General features: G+C 43.9%; 1 protein-coding gene across 2 annotated transcripts in view; it reads right to left on the reverse strand.

Annotated features, from left to right (window-relative positions):
• LOC127415308 (chemokine-like protein TAFA-2) overlaps positions 1 to 17,863 on the reverse strand; it is a 186,564-nt gene extending 168,701 nt beyond the window's left edge. For both annotated transcript variants that reach the window (XM_051654019.1, XM_051654016.1), the window contains exon 1: positions 17,421 to 17,863. The gene's annotated coding sequence lies outside the window, so the exon portion shown is untranslated. The remainder of the gene's footprint in view (positions 1 to 17,420) is intronic.
• Positions 17,864 to 18,542: the final 679 nt, after the last annotated feature.

The raw sequence follows: 18,542 nt of genomic DNA on the forward strand, positions 1-18,542 counted from the left end.
GCCACAACCAGCTGAACTGTGTTACATGGGCTAGTGGTGCAGGTGCAGGCAGACCACTGCGTGCCTAGCAGCAAGCGTACTCGGCCACCACGTAACCTTCCCAACACCCACGAAGGTCGCAAGGTCCCTCGTACACAGAAAGGGGGGGGTGGACAGGACGTATTTACAATGAGAACAGGCTGCACCAGCTGCTTCGGCCTTTTCTTTTCTTTTTCTCCCACTTTCTTTTTTTTTCAAAAAATGAAAAATCATTCAGCTGGGGCCAGATGTATTCATGTCGGGAATGTGTTCTTTTTTCCCAAGAGGAAAAGACACCACGGAGACCACATCCTGCCCGAAGGGGAGGTTAACATATGGAGAATACGTCACATGGACTTACCAACCGGTAGTACACATGTGGAACGAAGCCCCTGCGGTAGGTCCTACCCAGAGGGGAGGAGCACCTTAAACGTGGCGGCTGGGGGCAGAGGAGGCTCTGCCCGAGGGAAGACGCGGGTTTGCCATCAGGGAAACCGTACCATAGAAAATACATCACATGGGGTTACAACAGGCAACCTCACACGTGGAGCACCTACCCAAGTACAGGGTATACCAGCACAAGTACTGGGCCCGGCATCGAATTTCTCCGCCGAACTCGCCTGCCGCAGGGCTGAGGAAGAAAGACATCCAGGGTTCACCGGTCTCGGAAACTCACATGGGGGAAAGCGCACAGCTTCCCCTCGGGTAGGGGAAAGGTGCTGTGTGCAAGCAGTACACCCGGCCAGCTGCCCGCCACTTACCTGTTCATACCTGCCAACACACGGGACGAAACTAGCTCAACCCGGAGATTATAAAACTTTGCAAAGGTATTGGGTGTCACCCAGCCCGCTGCTCTACAGATGTCTGCTAGAGAGGGGCCGTTCGCCAAGGCCCAGGAGGATGCTACACTCCTAGTGGAGTGTGCTCGTACTCCCAGGGGGATGTCATGCCCTGGGCCTGATATGCCAAGGTGATGGCATCCACGATCCAGTGGGCCATCCTCTGTTTGGAGACAGCTTTTCCCTTCTGCTGACCTACAAAACATAAAAAGAGCTGATCGGAGCATCTAAAGCTCTCCGTGTGGTCCAAGTAGATACACAAAGCACGTACCGGACACAGCAACAACAAGGCTGGGTCTACTTCCTCCTGGGGCAGCGCTTCCAGGATCACCACCTGGTCCCTAAAGGGAATAGTGGGAACCTTGGGCAGATAGCCCGGTCAGGGTCTCAAGACCACGTGAGAGTATGCCAGACCAAACTCCAGGTACATATCGCTGACAGAGAAGCAAGTCCCCAACCCTCTTGATGGAAGTGAGCGCAGTCAGGAGGGCCGTCTTCAGGCAGAGGGCCTTCAGTTCAGCTGACTCCAAGGGCTCAAATGGGCTCTCTGTATGCCCAGCAGGACCATGGAGAGATCCCACGAGGGCACGAGGCATGGTCTAGGAGTATTCAACCTTCTAGTGCCTCTAAGGAACCTGATGATCAGGTCGTGTTTCACTAAGAACTTACCATCCACCGCGTCGTGTTGTGCCGCTATAGTGGCCACGTACACCTTCAAGGTGGAGGGGGACAGCTGCCCCTCCAACCTCTCCTGCAGGAAGGAAAGCACTGACCCGAATGCGCATCTCTGGGTGTCTTCACCTCAGGAAGAACACCAATTGGTGAACCGCCGGTGGTAGTCCACTTAGGTCTTCTGTGTCCCGTTCAGGGGCCAGGTGTGGAGATTCCAGAGGTCTGGGTGTGGGTGCCAGATGGCTGTCTGGCACCCGTCCCTGAGAAAGGAGGTCCTTCCTCAGAGGAACTCGCCAGGGAGGTGCTGTCGCGAGAAGCATGAGCTCCGAGAACCAAGTCTGGGTGGGCCAGTATGGTGCCACCAACACGATCTGTTCTTCATCCTCCCTGACCTTGCACAAGGTCTGTGCAAGCAGGCTCACTGGGGGAAAGCATATTTGCGCAGGCCCCGGGGCCAGCTGTGTGCCAGTGCATCTGTGCTGAGAGGGGCTTCGGTCAGAGAGTACCAGAGTGGGCAGTGGGAGGATTCCCAGGAAGCGAACGGGTCTATGTGTGCTTCACCGAATCTACTCCAAATCAGCTGAATCACCTGGGGGTGGTGTCTCCACTCTCCCCTGAGCATCACTTGAGATCGCCCGGGATGTGAGTGGCCCGCAACAACTTCAGCCGCTGCTGACTCCAAAGGAGGAGATGGCGGGCGAGTTGCGACATGCGACATGAGCGTAAACCGCCATGTTTTTGTATGCTACTGTCGCCGTGTTGTCCGTCCGGACCAACACATGCTTGCCCTGGATCAAGGGCCGAAGCCACCACAGGGCCAGAAATACCACCAGCAACTCGAGGAAGTTGATATGCCAATGCAGTCGAGGTCCTGTCCAGGAACATGAGGCTGCATGCCCATTGCAAATGGCACCCCAGCCTAACTTGGAGGCATCTGTCGTGACGACGACATGCCTAGACATTTGCTGAAAGGGGACCCCTGCCCACAGAAATGCAAGGTCCGTCCAAGGGCTGAACACGCGGCGACAGATCGTTGTGATAGCCACGCGATGCACCATGCCCATCTCGGGACTTGAGTCTGAAGCCAGTGCTGAAGCAGTTTCATATGCATCAACCAGAGCAGCGTAACCGCCGCTGAGGACGCCATATGCCCCAGGAGCCTCTGAAATTGCTTCAGTGGGACTGCTGTTCTTCCCCTGAATGACTTCAGGCAGTTCAGCACCGATTGGGCACACTCATTTGTGAGGCGCGCTACCATAGCGACCAAGTCCAACTCCATCCCAAGCAAAGAGATGCTCTGTGCCAGAGAGAGCTTGCTCTTTTCCCAGTTAACCTGAAGCCCCAGTCGGCTGAGGTGTCTGAGTACCAGGTCCCTGTGCGTACTCAATAGATCTCGAGAGTGTGCTAAAATCAGCCAGTCGTCGAGATAGTTGAGGATGCAGACACCCACTTCCCTTAGCGGGGCAAGGGCTGCCTCTGCCATTTTCGTGAAGACACAAGGCGACAGGGACAGACCAAAGGGGAGGACCTTGTACTGATATGCCCAGCCCTCGAAAGCAAACCGAAGAAACGGTCTGTGCCGAGGCAAAATCAAGACATGGAAGTACGCGTCCTTCAGGTCTACCGCCGCGAACCAATCTTGATGTTGGACGCATGACAGGATGCGCTTCTGCATCAGCATCCTGAACGGGAGTTTGTGCAGGGCCCAATTCAGCGCTCGCAGGTCCAAGATTGGCCGCAACCCACCGCCTTTCTTTGGTACGATGAAGTAGGGTTTGTAGAACCCCTTCTTCATCTCAGCTGAAAGGACAGGCTCTATCGCGTCCTTCTGTAGAAGGACTGCGATCTCTGCATGCAGGACAGAGGCGTCCTCGCCTCTTACCGAGGTGAAACGGATGCCATTGAACCTGGGTGGGCACCTGGTGTACTGAATCACGTAGCCGAGTTGGATCGTCCTGGCCAGCCAACGTGACAGGTTGGAGAGCGCTAGCCACACCTCCAACCTCCAAGCCAGGTGTACCAAGAGGACATTCGCGTTTGACGTACCTGTGGACGGCACCTCATGGCGGGGCGGAGCAGGAACTGCCACGTTGAGGAGCCTGGCGTCCCAAGCCTGTGGCTGTGCTGAAAGAACCGCTAAAGCACTTACCTTGCTCCACGTGCCCACCATAGGGCCGGTCAGCGACGGAGGAGGAGGCTGCGCGTCCTTGTGATTCATCACAACCACCTGAGCGTGGGTGTGTATGTGCCGCAGCTGGGTGCGTGAAGGCGGGGAAACCACGGGGAAACCAAAACCGAGTGTGTGACCCAGGGAGTGAGGAAACCACTCTTTTTTGAAAGTGTGGGTACCACAGCCCCTCAGGCATGCGGTAAAATGAACACAAAAGGAAACAAAAGATTCTCTTCCCGGCCCTCCACCAGGGGATGGAGTGGTCTGTGCATCACCTCCAAACTTAGAGCGGGTCTCCTCGCAGGAAGTCGACAATCCTGTCCCACAATCCGGCGAAAAGAACCCCAGGAAGGCTTCGAAGCGTCACTGGGTTGCCTGTCTATGCGGCGGAGCCGGTGTTGCTGCCGCAGGAGGATACCCTCGGCAACGAGCAGATGGGGTGCAGGACCTTGAACCACGTCGGGGCAGAATATGCTGGATAGCCTCCGTCTGCATCTCGACCGTCAAGAACTGCTGAGCAAAGTCCTCGATGGTGTCACCGAACAGGCCAGCCTGGGAGATGGGGGCATCAAGGAAATTAACCTTGTCGGCGTCCTTCATCTCAACCAGGTTAAGCGATAGGTGGTGCTCCTGGACCACCATGGTGGACATCGCCTGCCTGAGAGCCCGTGCAATGACCTTCATCGCCCATAGGGCGAAGTCGGTCGCCGAGCAGAGCTCCTGCATCACTCTCGGGTCAGGACTACCCTTGTCTAGCTCTCTCAATGCCTTGGCCTGGTGGACTTGCAGGAGGGCCATGGAATGCAGGGCAGAGGCGGCCTGTCCAGTGGCACCGTAAGCCTTAGCCGTCAGGGACGACGTAGACTTACAGGCCGTGGACGGGAGTCTCAGGCGATTCTGCCAGGTGGCGGCGTTTTGCGGGCACAAGTGCACCGCAACCGCCTTATCCACCTGAGGAATCTCCCTGTACTCCCTGGCCGTCCCACTGTCGAAGGTAGTGAGAGCGGAGAAGCTCTGAAGCCGGATCCGGGCAGTATAAGGTGCCTGCCATGACTTCGTGAGCTCCTTATGCATTTCTGGGAAGAATGGTGGGGCACGGCTGTGAGCGGCGCTCTGAGCCCAGGAACCAGTCATCAAGCTGCGAGGGCTCAGGGCAGGGTGGACATATATTACCAATTCTCCAAGGGTATGCAAACTTTTGAGCACAACTGTATATATACAGTACATTACGGTCCAGAAGACTGTGCTGTTTAAAGAGTTAGTTCACCCAAAAATGAACATTCTCTGATCATTTACTCACCCTCATGCCATCCCAGATGTTTCTTACTGCTGCTGAACTCAAAGATTTTAGAAGAATATTTCAGCTCTGTAGGTCCATACAAGTGAATGGTGATCAGGCCTTTGAAGCTCCAAAAAGGAGATAAAGTCAGCATAAAAGTAATCCACATAACTCCAGTGGTTTAATCCATGACTTCTGAAGTGATCCAGTTGGTACTGGGTGAGAACTGACCAAAATATAACTTCTTTTTCACTGTACATCTTGACAGCAGTCTCTAGGCATGATCATGATTTCAACCTCGATTACACTTAGTGCTTGAAGCATGCACAGAGGCTAGATGGCACTACAGAAAGGGTAATCGAGCTTGAAATCATGATCGTGCCTAGAGACTGCAATGGCAAGGTGTACAGTGAAAAATAAGTTATATTTTGGACTGTTCTCACCCAAAACCAACTGACTCCAGTGGTTAAATCCATATCTTCAGAAGTGATATGATAGGTGTGAGTGAGAAACAGATCAATATTTAAGTCCATTTTTACTCGAAATTCTCCTTCCTGCCCAGCAGGTGGTGTATGCATGAAGAATGTGAATCACCAAAAACACAAGAAGACTAATGTTAAAGTTAAATAATAAGTAATAAGGCTCAAAGGTGCTTGTTTTGCCTGAATTCTGACAACCGAGATCTGCCTTCATGACACCAGGAACCCACAGAGCGAAACTCAGCCAGAAGCACCACATCCACAAACCCGCTCAGGCATCTCACACACAAACACACTGGTATACAGATGCGTCCAGTGATAACGCACTTGACAGCTTTAGGAGTGGAGCAATCTTATGCAAGGTGTGCTGTCTCACCGTGATCAAGACATGACTCACACAGCAGGCTCAAAGCTCCACAGCAGTGGAAGGCTAATAGTAACAGTGAGTGTTCATGATTTTTACAGAGGATTTCTGAAGTGCACACAATCACTCATGCCGTTTTGTACTTGCAAGACAATAAAATCACTAATTGAGATCTCTTCAATGTTTCAATGTATTTCTTCTCCACATTAATGAGATTAAATGGAGATTAAATGGAGATTTTACTAAAGTCTCCTGCTTCATCGATTTTTTCTTCGATTGTTTATACCATTATGTACCTGTTAACACTTATTTCTCTATATCACACTAAAGATGCTATCAAATACATACTTAAACATACATACTCACATTCATGCTTCCAAACACACATGCTTACAACCTCTTCATCCAGTTCATCCCGAGCAAGTTCTCCATTTAAACGCTTCACCTCAGGAAACACTGAGGGTCACTCACTCTCTATTAATTTCTTTCTCACTATCTCGTTATTGTCCTGCAGAGGCTGTCATAATGGTGATGTTAATTTTGTTCTGTGAGAAAGAAATGATGACTGAATGAAAGAAAGGAGGGTGAAATGATGGGGACTGCAGTAATAAAGTGTTCTTTCTCTTGTTTTTCAGCAGAGGTCTTTGCTGGTGAACACTGGGATGTGGTGAGATTTAAAAATGAGTAGAGCAATGGTCATTGTTTTTCAGGAGGTCTCCTTACTGTGCTTATTTCTTCCCTGGGAGATCACATCTGCTTGATTCCACAAGTTGGAATCAGAATGTAGAAAGGGATTGGGACAAAAAAAAATTTTTTTTGTGAAGGTGCAGATTTCACCCGTCTAGTGTTTTATCATTCTCTCATTAATCAACACTTTGGCAAACAGCTCAGCTGCACTCAGTGTAATTTAATGAAAATCACCAATATGAGACACATGAAGCGTTCTTCCTGAAAATATTCAGAAGTTTAAAACTGTTCTTTCTTTCTTCCCAGTTATGGAACTTTCCAAACACAGAACTGTGCATTTAGATTTTGACACAGGTTATATCTGGTGCAATTTGCATACATTTTAATATTGTATTCTTTTGACATAGTTTTTGAAGGTACATCAGGGGATACAAACTTACAAACTCAACATTTACAGGTTGATTAACCCTTAATTGCATGGGAATTTCACCAAACACTATTACATACACTACTGTGCACAAGTCTTAGGCACATAAGATGTTTCACAAAAACATTTGTCTTAAGGTGGTTATTTATATCTGCTACTTTAGTGTGTCAATAGGAAATATACATTTTATACTCCCAAACATTCCTTTTGCAAATAGAATAGAAGAACAGGGAGCCCTGCAACAGATGGCATGGCCCTCACAGAGCCCCCCACTGAACATCGAGTCAGTCTGGGATTACATGAAGAGATAGAAGTAATTGAGACAGCCTAAATAAATAAAAGAACTGTGGCGAATTCTCCAAGACGCTTGGAACATCCTGTCTGCCATCAACCAAGAAAAACTGTGTCCAGGTGAAAGTAGGAGAATTGGTGCTGTTTTGAAGGCAAAAGTGTTCACACCAAATATTGATTTAGCTATTTTTTTGTTTACTGGACTTTGTATGATGTTAATTGATTAATGAAAACTATTTATGTCACTATTTTTTTAAGAAATCCTCACTTTTCACAAGTGCCTAAATCTTTTGCAAAGTACTGTACAGTACAGTACTGCACAGTCTTTTGAAACCCGGCATGTATATCTATCACAAATGGATCTAAAAAATGCCCAGCTAGTGTAAAAAGTATTCTCAAGACAAATAGAAAATAATAGAATAAAATATACAGTATAAATTACTTTCACACTGAAATTTCTTAGGACACAACTGGCTGTCAAACACATATTAAACTGCACATAACACAAAAGTAACACATAAGCTACACATAAAATACACATAATCCACACAGTAGTAAAAGTATTTTCTCAGGCACTTACTGAGTCTAAATAGATGTACAACTTACATAATTTCAGTAGTAAACCCAAATGACAATATTTATATCATGCTGTTCATGTGTTGTACTTGCTACAGTTTTATTCCATGTTGTTTCTTCATCAAATAGCAATGTCAAACATAAAAAATGTCAATCAATGAAACAACAGCACCACCTTGAGTAACAAATAGCATGTATAATGTTTGTGAACATGCGTACGTGATACTGATAATTCACCATTGTTACACAGAACATTGTCATTTGTTTGATTATAGTTCTCTTGTAATAAACAAAGAAATAGATATCCTGTGATAGTAAACTTATATAGATATAAAATAATAAAAATATATAATTTATGGAAGTGCCAAAAAACAAAAACAAAAAGACACTATTACGTACCTAGGGTCTCTAATGACACTATATCCTTTTTGTACTTAAGCCATTATTTATTATTTTATATTATTTATTTATCTGTGTACGCAATTTGTTTTGTTTTTTGTTTGTGTGTGTGTGTGTGTGTGTGTGTACATGTTTATACTACACTGTGGGGACCAAATGTCCCCACAAGGATAGTAAAACATGAGATCACCTATATTGTGGGGACCAGCCAGCAGTCCCCACAAGGGAAATGGCTTATTAAACATACTAAATGATGTTTTTTTGAAACAGTATTTGAAAATGTAAAAATGCAAAAAGTTTTCTGTGAGGGTTAAGTTTAGGGGTAGGGGATAGAAATTATCGTTAGATCAGTATAAAATCCATAAAATGCATGGAAGTCTATGGAGAGTTCCCACAATGATATAAAAACAAGTTTGTGTGTGTGTGTGTGTGTGTGTGTGTGTGTGTGTGTGTGTGTGTGTGTGTGTAACACTATTTATAAGAGAAAGATTGAGGAACACTAAAGAGGTGTGGGCAAAACTCCAAAAATTGGATGAGGTACAGGGGGTGGGAAGTCCCGGGTCACTAAAGACCCGAGCTAATGCATGAAAAATTTTGCCTCACCTCACCTTAGACCACACCAATCAAAATAAACCACTATCAACTAAACCACACCACACCTGCAAACTAAATCAAACATGTCATCTATTCTACAGATACTAGGGCTGCAGGATTATGACAATTGGTAATGAATTCCCTTGATATTGTAACTGCGATTATTTCAATTAATAGATGTACATTAAGATATTTATTTTGTGTGTAGCAACTGCATGCCATATTCTTTATGTAGGCTTCATGTCCAGCTGAGAACTGTGTTCCTGAATTATTTTATTTGCACAAATGTTATTAAAATTTAAATAAATACATTATAAAAACATGAATTATACATCAATTACAATAATTTTAATTAATGATACACAGAAAGCGAGCAACGCAACAATACTAGAATACTAAGCTTTCATTACTGATATACCGATAACATTTTATAACATTTTGGTGCAAAAGGAGTAGAACTAAGTTGAGAGCTGTTATTGACTCTTTTCACAATTAGTACCCCTGATCGAGCAGGAGCATACCAGATACCTGAGAGAATTAAGGGGGGTACATACCAAGCCATGGTGGATTCAGGTTGTAATCAAACCTCCATTCACCAAAGCTTGGTTCAATCTGAGGATTTGGATACGAGCCAGCGGGTGAATGTAAGGTGTGTGCACGGATATATTCAAAATTACCATGTAGTGAAAGTCATTATTACATTTCGGGGACAAAAGCATAGTGTGGATGCTGCGTTTAGTCCCCGCCTCTTCCATCCACTAATCTTCTATACAAATTGGCTGGCATTTACAACTTTATTAAGCGGAATGTTTGTGGATGGGTCCTGCAACAAAACGTTTCGGTGTGTGGTGTGTGATTCGCTGGCTGGGGAAGCGGTGCCAGGGCTGTCTACATCAGCTCCACGTCAGGAGGACGTAAGGGAGGGGGAAGTCTCAGCTTCCCCAGCCCTTAGAGGATTCCCGGCAGGGGATTTCCCTCTTGAGCAGATGCGAGACGAGACCCTTCGCACGCCTTTGTTCAAATGAATGTGATTGATGGTCAGCGCCTCCAGCCAGACATTGTACTCGCATATCCGTATTTGTATATGGACCTCGTCAGGCCATTAGAGCAGACGGCATGCGGCCATCACTTTGTGTTGGTTCCGGTGGACTATGCAACGCGATATCTGGAAGCAGTGCCTCTGTGCAACATTTCAGTGTGAAGTGTTGCAGAGGCACTCTTCAGGATTATCTCCCGAGTGGTGATTCCGAAAGAAATCCACACTGATCAGGGCACTTCGTTTATGTCACGTACACTATGCGAACTGTACAAATTATTGGGGATTAAATCGATTCGGACCAGCGTTTACCACCCCCAAACAGACGGCTTGGTTGAACGATTTAATCAGACCCTAAAGAATATGATTCGTTGCCTAACACCTCTGGAGTTCGCTAGTTCACTAGTTCGAATCCCAGGGCGTGCTGAGTCACTCCAGCCAGGTCTCCTAAGCAACCAAATTGGCCCGGTTGCTAGGGAGGGTAGAGTCACATGGGGTAACCTCCTCGTGGTTGCTATAATGTGGTTCGTTCTCGGTGGGGCACGTGGTGAGTTGAGCGCGGATGCCGCGGTGGATGGCGAAGCCTCCACACGCGCTATGTCTCCATGGCAATGCGCTCAACAAGCCACGTGATAAGATGCACGGGTTGATGGTCTCAGACACGGAGGCAAAAGGGATTCATCCTCCGCCACCCGGATTGAGGCGAATCACTACGCGATCACAAGGACTTAAAAGCGCACTGGGAATTGGGCATTCCAAATTGGGTGAAAAAGGGAAAAATAAAAAAAATAATAATTACAAAAATCAAAAAAAAGGATATGATTCGTATGTTTGTGCACAAAGATGCTCGAAATTGGGACAAGTGGCTCGAGCCCTTATTATTTGCAGTATGAGAGGTCCCGCAAGCCTCCACAGGGTTCTCCCCATTTGAATTATTGTACCAGCATCGACCGCACGGCGTGCTTGACATCCTTCAGGAAAATTGGGAGGAGGGACCTTCAAACAGCAAAAACTAAATTCAATATGTTCTTGAGCAAACCTCCACACACTGGGGCAATTAACACAGGAGATTTTGCTCCAGGCTCATGAACGTCAAAGCCGGCTGTATAATAGGGGTACTCGGCTATGGGAATTTAGCACTGGGAAATAAAGTCTTTGTATTACTCCCCACATTGAGCTCTAAATTACTCGCCAAGTAGCAAGGACCCTTTGAGGTCACATGGCGATTTGGGGTAATCGATTATGAGGTGAAAGGAACAGATAGAGGTGGAGTACGTCATATTTACCACCTCAACCTCCTAAAACCATGGAGAGAGGCAGTCCCTGTAAATTTGGCGATGGTGGTTCTGAAGAGGGAGGAGCTTGGACCGGAGGTAAACTTAAAAGACACCGATCGAGTCACCTCCAGTCACTTGTGGAGACCACCTCTCACCATCCCAAATCATGGAGGTTGCCAAGTTGCAAGGAGAATTCTCTGACGTGTTCTCACCTCTTCCTGGTCATACAAATCTCATTGAGCACCATATCGAGACGACCCCAGGGGTAGTGGTATGTAGTTGTCCCTACTGATTACCCGAGCAAAAAAAAAAGTGGTTCGGGAAGAATTAAAGGCCATGCTGGATATGGGGGTAATAGAAGAATCCCACAGTTACTGGGCCAGCCCTGTGGTTTTGGTTCTGAAGGGCGACGATGCAGTCCCGTTCTGTGTGGATTATAGAAGTTAATGTGGTGTCTAAATTTGATGCGTACCTGATGCCTCAGATTGATAAGCTTCTCGACTGGTTAGGTGTGGCTTGCTTTTATTTGACACTGGGTTTAATGAAGGGATACTGGCAGATCCCCTTAACTCCCATGTCCCGTGAAAAGACAGCATTTTCCACACCGTTCAGATTACACCAATTCATGACGCTTCCGTTCGGTTTGTTCAGGGCCCCGGCTACATTTCAGCAGCTCATGGACCAAATCTTCAGACCGCACGCTGCTTATCTCAACGACATCATTATTTAGGTCGTTGAGACGGGCGGGACTCACAGAAAACCCAAAGAAGTGCGCAATTGGGTGGGTGGAAGTACAGTATCTGGGCTTCCACTTCGGTCATGGGCAGGTGCAGCCCCAAATTGATAAGACCGCAGCGATTGCAGCCTGCCCAAGACATAAGACCAAAAAGGATGCGAGACAGTTCCTGGGGCTGGCTGGCTATTATTGCAGGTTTGTGACTAATCATTTTACCATCACCAGCCTGCTTACTAAAAAGGGGCACCAGATCTGGTCCAGTGGACAGAGCCGTGTCAGCAGGTGTTCACACAGGTAAAAGCTGCACTTTGCGGCGGGCCGTTATTGCACTATCCTGACTTCTCTCTCCCTTTTATATTGCAGATGGACGCATCGAACAGGGGGTTGGGAGTGGTCTGTCACAGGGACCAACACCTCAAAGCTCCAAACAGGACATAAAGGACACATAAAGGTAATCCATATGACTCAAATTTTTTATCCATGTCTTCTGAAGCGGTACAAGTTTTTTGGTGAGAACTAGGGATGCTATGATTATACAGTTTTACTATTAACAACGATTAAAAATGTCACGGTTAATTTTACCGTAAGAATTTAGAATCCATGTTTCAATATTATATATGATTTATAAATATATAATATAAAAGAGTTTTTCGGTTTAAAAAATCTATTTTGCTTGCACCTGGGTGGTTAGGGCAGCTGTTGCTATGGTTATGGACGGTGGCCACGTGGTGCTTTAATGGCCAGGTGTCGCAAACTGAACATTAACTTTCAATTCATGTGAAACTGAAGCTTAAACACATGACTTCCAAAATATAACAGAGGAATTCGATATCCCAGACTCATATCCATCAAAAAAGCGACTTTAATTGGCTGTTTGGCAGCATTTAAATGACTGGCTGAAGATGACGGATGTGAAACAAGCAGACAGAAGTCATAGAAAGATACACATCCAACAAATGGGACAGGATGCTCCACTAGTCATCCAACAACAAACTAGTAAGTTTAATATATTCAGCTGTGGTGATTTTAAAGTGATGAATTAAAGATGCCACTTTTTGTAATGTTTAAGCGAGTAAACTTGAAAAGTCTAAATCATTCTCATTATTTAAAGCATTGCTTCTGTACAAATTCACCACATTCAACAATAAGTGTCAATTTTAGTCATGATCAGACTTAAATCACCTGAAGAAAGCAATGTTCCCGTTATTATGCATAGTCCAAAGGTTTATTTGTAAGGTGCTGTGGACAGTATTTTTATAGTCTGTAGCCGATTCTTTATGTTGACAATGGATTGCTTTAATAAATTGATGCAGAAGAAAAAACTGTTGGATGCCATACGCACTCATATTAATCTTACATTTAGCCTACGCACTTTTGAAGCACTCCGGTTACACTGAAGCTCATCACTGAGCTCGGGATGCGCATAAGCAGTGTCGTGCACTAGACTGGAGCATCTCTTATTACCTCCTATTTATTTTTATGTGTATTTATCAGTTTTCTTATTGTAGGGCTGCCCTTAGCATCCACATATCCCACAGAAATACATCCACTTAGACATTCATTTGTTATATGATATGCATTTTTGCATCAGTGCTGTTGATAATAAGAATATGTGCAAATAATCGTAAAAACGGTCACACCGCAGCATCCCCAGTGAGAACAGACCAAAATGCGCTCAAATTACTTCAGAAGACATGGATTAGACCACTTGAGTTTTATGGATTACATTTATGCTATCTTCATGTCCTTTTTGGAGCTTGGAAGTGTTGGCCCCTATTGACTTTCATTGCATGGATATACTCAATTCATGTCTCCATCAAAATATCTTCGTTTGTGTCCTGCAGAAGAAAGTCATACGAGTTTAAGACAACATAAGGGTCAGTAAATGATGAGTGAGTTATCGTTTTTGGATGAACTATTCCTTTAATGAAGACTATAATAGTAATACGTTATAGAAGTGAATAGAAATAGAGATGTAGTTGGGGTCGGATGTAAACTTTTGTTTAGAACTCCATAAATGCAGCATACTTCCTGCCATACTTTGATGGCACCATATTGTCTTTTTAAATCATGGAATTAGCTGATATCTGATAGATCGAAACTAATCTACTTGAAAATTCAGTTATTCATATGATAGAGCTTCCTTTTAAGACCTTAATGCCATATTCAGAAGTCAAGAAACCATTTTTTTTGGTCTCATTTTTCATGACCCTCCAAAAACATTAAATAAAAGTAATCAATCATCACCTCACTGAGTGAATCATGACTCAATTTGTTGGAAAATATACAACATTTCTGTTTAAATAAAAACCAATCAACAAGACAATAGCCAGTCATAAACACAAACCAATCGTCAGTGTTGGGTAAGCTACTCTAAAAAAGTAATTGATTACTAACTACTAATTACATCTTCTACAGTGTAATTAGATTACTGTACTAATTACTCTGTCTGAAAAGTAATTGCATTACTTATTACTATTTACTACAGCCTCGACCAGATGAACAATACAAGGATAGACCTGAAACTTAATTTAATTCTTTCAAATAAATCATATAAAATCAAATAAATTATTCATGAACTGGCCAAAAAATTTAAGGGGGCAGCGTTAAATTAAAAAACATAAACTTTAACATCAGAAGTTAAATTTGTATTTTAAATTCACTATACTTTTATACAGAATTGTTCTATAGTCTATACAGTATGTAATGAAATTACATCAAAAGTAACAGTAATTAAATTACAAAAAATGACGAGTAATACCTTATTTTACTTTTTTCATGGAAAAAGTCATTTAATTACAGTAATTAATTACTTAGTAATGCATTACACCCAACACTGCCAATCTTTAAGCTTGTTTGACTAGAGAAACGGCAGCAGCATGAGCTATGGGAATTACTCCCATATTGTACAAACAATGACAAACATAATTACACAGTGGTCCTTTGCGAATGCTTTGATGAATTATTCACTGCACACTACATAAATTAGAGATACTGAATGAACAGGGTCTGGTCAGCTGACTACACTCAAATCATTTTAAGTGAAACCCAAACCAGCTGCGGAAACCCGAGATTCAAGGTCTGACCCAGACATCAGCCATCCCAACAAGCAGCACAGTTATTTGTCACAGTTAGTAGGCTGTGAAAACACACACAGTCATGCAGCCAAACATCATTATAAACATGCATACACATGGAGTTTTCGTGTAGGATGTTGGTAATGAGCTTAAAAATTTGTTTAAGCTGCTAGTTGATAAGCATCGACCAGCAGCTTAAACAAAGCCATTAGCATCACAAACAAATCCTTGTTTAAGCATTAACTTTTTCATGAGTAGGGTCTAAATTCCTCTGCAGTACCCCCTGGAGTGAGTTATTTTTGCACGTGACACTGCACAGCCGGTAGAGTGGGTCAGAGTGTAGACGTATTATTTTTTATTTTATTTTAATTTTGGATTTCTTGTCATAAAATAAAATACTGTATATAATATTAGTAAACGTGAATATATGGATTGTCTACTGTACTATATTTGTTTTATTTATTTAGTTTTTATAGCTGTAAAATCAAATGAACAAATAATTTCAGCAGTCTGGTTTGCATATATGCACTGTTTGACATTCTCAGACATTTTGTGTGTGTGTGTGTGTGTGTGTCCAGTATTCCCGACATTGTGGGGACAAAATGTCCCACAAGGGTTGTAAAACCTGAAATTTTTGACATTTTGGGGACAATCACTTGGTCCCCATGAGGAAAACAGCTTATAAATCATACTAAATGATGTTTTTTGAAAATGTAAAAATGCAGAAAGTTTTCTGTGAGGGTTAGTTTAGGGTTAGGGTTAGGCAATAGAATATAAAGTTTGTACAATATAAAAACCATTATGTCTGTGGAGAGTCCTCATAAAACATGAAAACCCAACATGTGTGTGTGTATGTGTATGTGTGTGTGTGTGTGTGTGTGTGTGTGGTGTGAGACAATTGCTAAGGTAACAGACGTGACTGCGTGCATCGGATAATCACACTCGATCAGCATGTTTTCACTGTGAGTGTACAAGTTTTTAACTGTTACCGTGGTGCTTTTGTGATAGTTTGGCTTTCCTTTTCAGAAACCAAACATATAGGCCTGTAAAGACTGTTTGAGTTTCTGTTTGTGTGAATGAAAACCGCATCTGCACATCTAACCTAATAATAAGCACACGTGGCTGCGTGCATGGGAAGATCGCGTTTAGATATTATGGATGTGCATTTACAAGCTGTGAACTGTTATCGTGGTACTTTGGTGATAATTAGGCTGTTTGTTACATAAAATAAACATATTATGTGCTTGAAAAGACTGTATGAGTATCTGTTTGTTTGTCGAATGACAACCGCTACTAATGCAAACAATGGCACCACGCATCGGAGGAAGGTCGCGTTTGATGTATTGATGTACATATAATAGCTGTAAACTTTTCATTGTGGTACTTTAGTGATGACTTGGATGTATGCATATAAAATAAACATATCTTATGCTTCAAAAGATTGAATGAGTAACTGTTTTATTGATATTGCCGCTGTTCAACCATTTACATTTTCAACAGCAACAGCTTTTAGAAGCACCCAGTGACTGAAATGAGAGTATCAGTAAAGTGAGGCCTGTCCTACGTGCACTGCTGTGGTTCAACCACTTGCTCAGATTCATGACCAGTCCACAACAGAGCCAAATCAAATAAACTACTACATTCAGCTGTGATTCAGAAAGGATTATTTCAGCAGCCAGTCTCAGTAGGGCATCAGTTTGTTCCTCAACCTTGTGCTCCTGACAACATCCTCACTCATAGCGAACACATAACCAGCTCTGTTAGGAGAATAAACGCATGCTGTGGCCTGAAGTGAGTGATATCACTAAACCACATCAGCCAAGGCAATGCAATTACTGAGGAAATTACAGTTCCATATACAAAACCATATGGCCATATTCTGCAGTATTACATTTTTCCTGCCTTTCATCTCTCTCCTTAAGTGATGCAGAGGATTTATAAAAACACCTTATCTCATTTTCGTGCAATTTACAACTAGAACATTAAAAAGACAGCGAAAATTATAAAGTTACTAGTATTTGTGAAGCACGCGCAATATACTTGAGCACATGGGATTTGTGATGGTGGCTATGTGGGCGAGTGATGGCGCATATTGGATGCATCATGCGCGTGCCAGGCACCATGCAACGTGAACCGGGACCGGAGACCTTCCGCCCAGGCTAAGATGATTTACCAAAGGGAGCCTGACTTTTACATCATATACCGTGAATTCGGAAAATAAATATTTAAGTTAAATTTAATACTTTATATTATTTTTCATTGTATAATGTATATTCAGAATACATATGACTCACTGATAAATATCTTTCATTTTATTCCCGCTGCTATACTCATTAATTTTCTAATCTAAAGGTTTTTTCTTAGACATGTTGGCACATTATGAACCTAAAAAACATCTTATCCTTATTTGAGGGATTTCTATGATGTTAAAAATTTGTATTTAAGAAAACGTGCATACACAGTTAGTGTGGACTCTTACAAACGGTAAAAGCGGCATACCTGTTGGTGCGGTGGTCCAGATTATTGCCGAGCAGAGAGGGGTCTCATTGCCCTTCCATTACATTAGTTATTCCTTCCAAGAACCGAAGAGGCTTCAACAATCCGCACCAAAGGACCCCCACTATTTTCTACCCCTGCAGAGAGAGTTAGTAAACCACAAATGCAGAAAAGACAAGTCCAGTCCTCTAAAAGCTCTCGATGTCCCCGGAGGGCGTCCGGGTGCAAGGCGACGCAAAGTTCCTTCTCTTGCAGCGTCTCTCAGATCTTCATCTCAACTCAACGGAGAGCGGCGTGAAACTTCATTTCAGCGCTTGCGCTTCTGGTTTAAAATCATACAGAGGTTTGTAACTGAGCCACCACCCCACATCTTATCCTGTTCGGCTTTTTTCACGCGGTTTGTCCTTTGAGACCGGTGGAAGTGAGGACACCGAAACGGCGCGTGCTCTGCGCAGGTACTGCTGGTGCTGAAGGCAAATGTTTGGAGCGCTCTGCTGCGCTGACTCGATCCGAGCGTGCTCTCCAGGGATGCCAGAGTAACCCAAAGCACAGTGAATCAGCGCCACTCAGTGGCCTCTATGACAGCTAACGTGCCGCTTTTAAAGAGGTGCATCACTGCTTTATTGATTCCATCAGCAGCTGTAGCACCAAGGTGCACGGGCTTCTGTGTCGGTATTCAAATGTACTCTCTGAACTGTAACTCACTTTTTAATTTCTGAAGTGATTGATGTTGAATCGAGTAATATGTCAGCAAAATGAACCTCTGTCAGCAGATGAAGACAGAACACGTCAAGTCTCCTTTGGTCTGAGTATAGTTCATAGCTGATATGCAGTATAGAAGTCATAAATAATTATATATACAGTACATGTTATATTTCTTAAGTGATTTATAATGCTTGGGAGTGAATGTTTAGAAAGATAAGAAGAGAGGTAGGCAAAGTGAATGAGTGAGTGATAAAAAGGGAGAGAGGGGAAAAGAGAGAGAGGGAGAGAGAGGAAGGAGAGAAGCAGAATACTTGAGATGATATAGAGAGAAACACTAAGAGAGAGAGAGAGGGCAGAAATAAGGAGAGGGAAAGAGATGGACAGAGAGAGAAAGACGTTTGGCAGACATTGTTAAAAGCC

The sequence above is a fragment of the Myxocyprinus asiaticus genome, chromosome 24 (assembly GCF_019703515.2).
Source record: "Myxocyprinus asiaticus isolate MX2 ecotype Aquarium Trade chromosome 24, UBuf_Myxa_2, whole genome shotgun sequence".
NCBI classification, from domain to species: Eukaryota; Metazoa; Chordata; class Actinopteri; order Cypriniformes; family Catostomidae; genus Myxocyprinus; species Myxocyprinus asiaticus.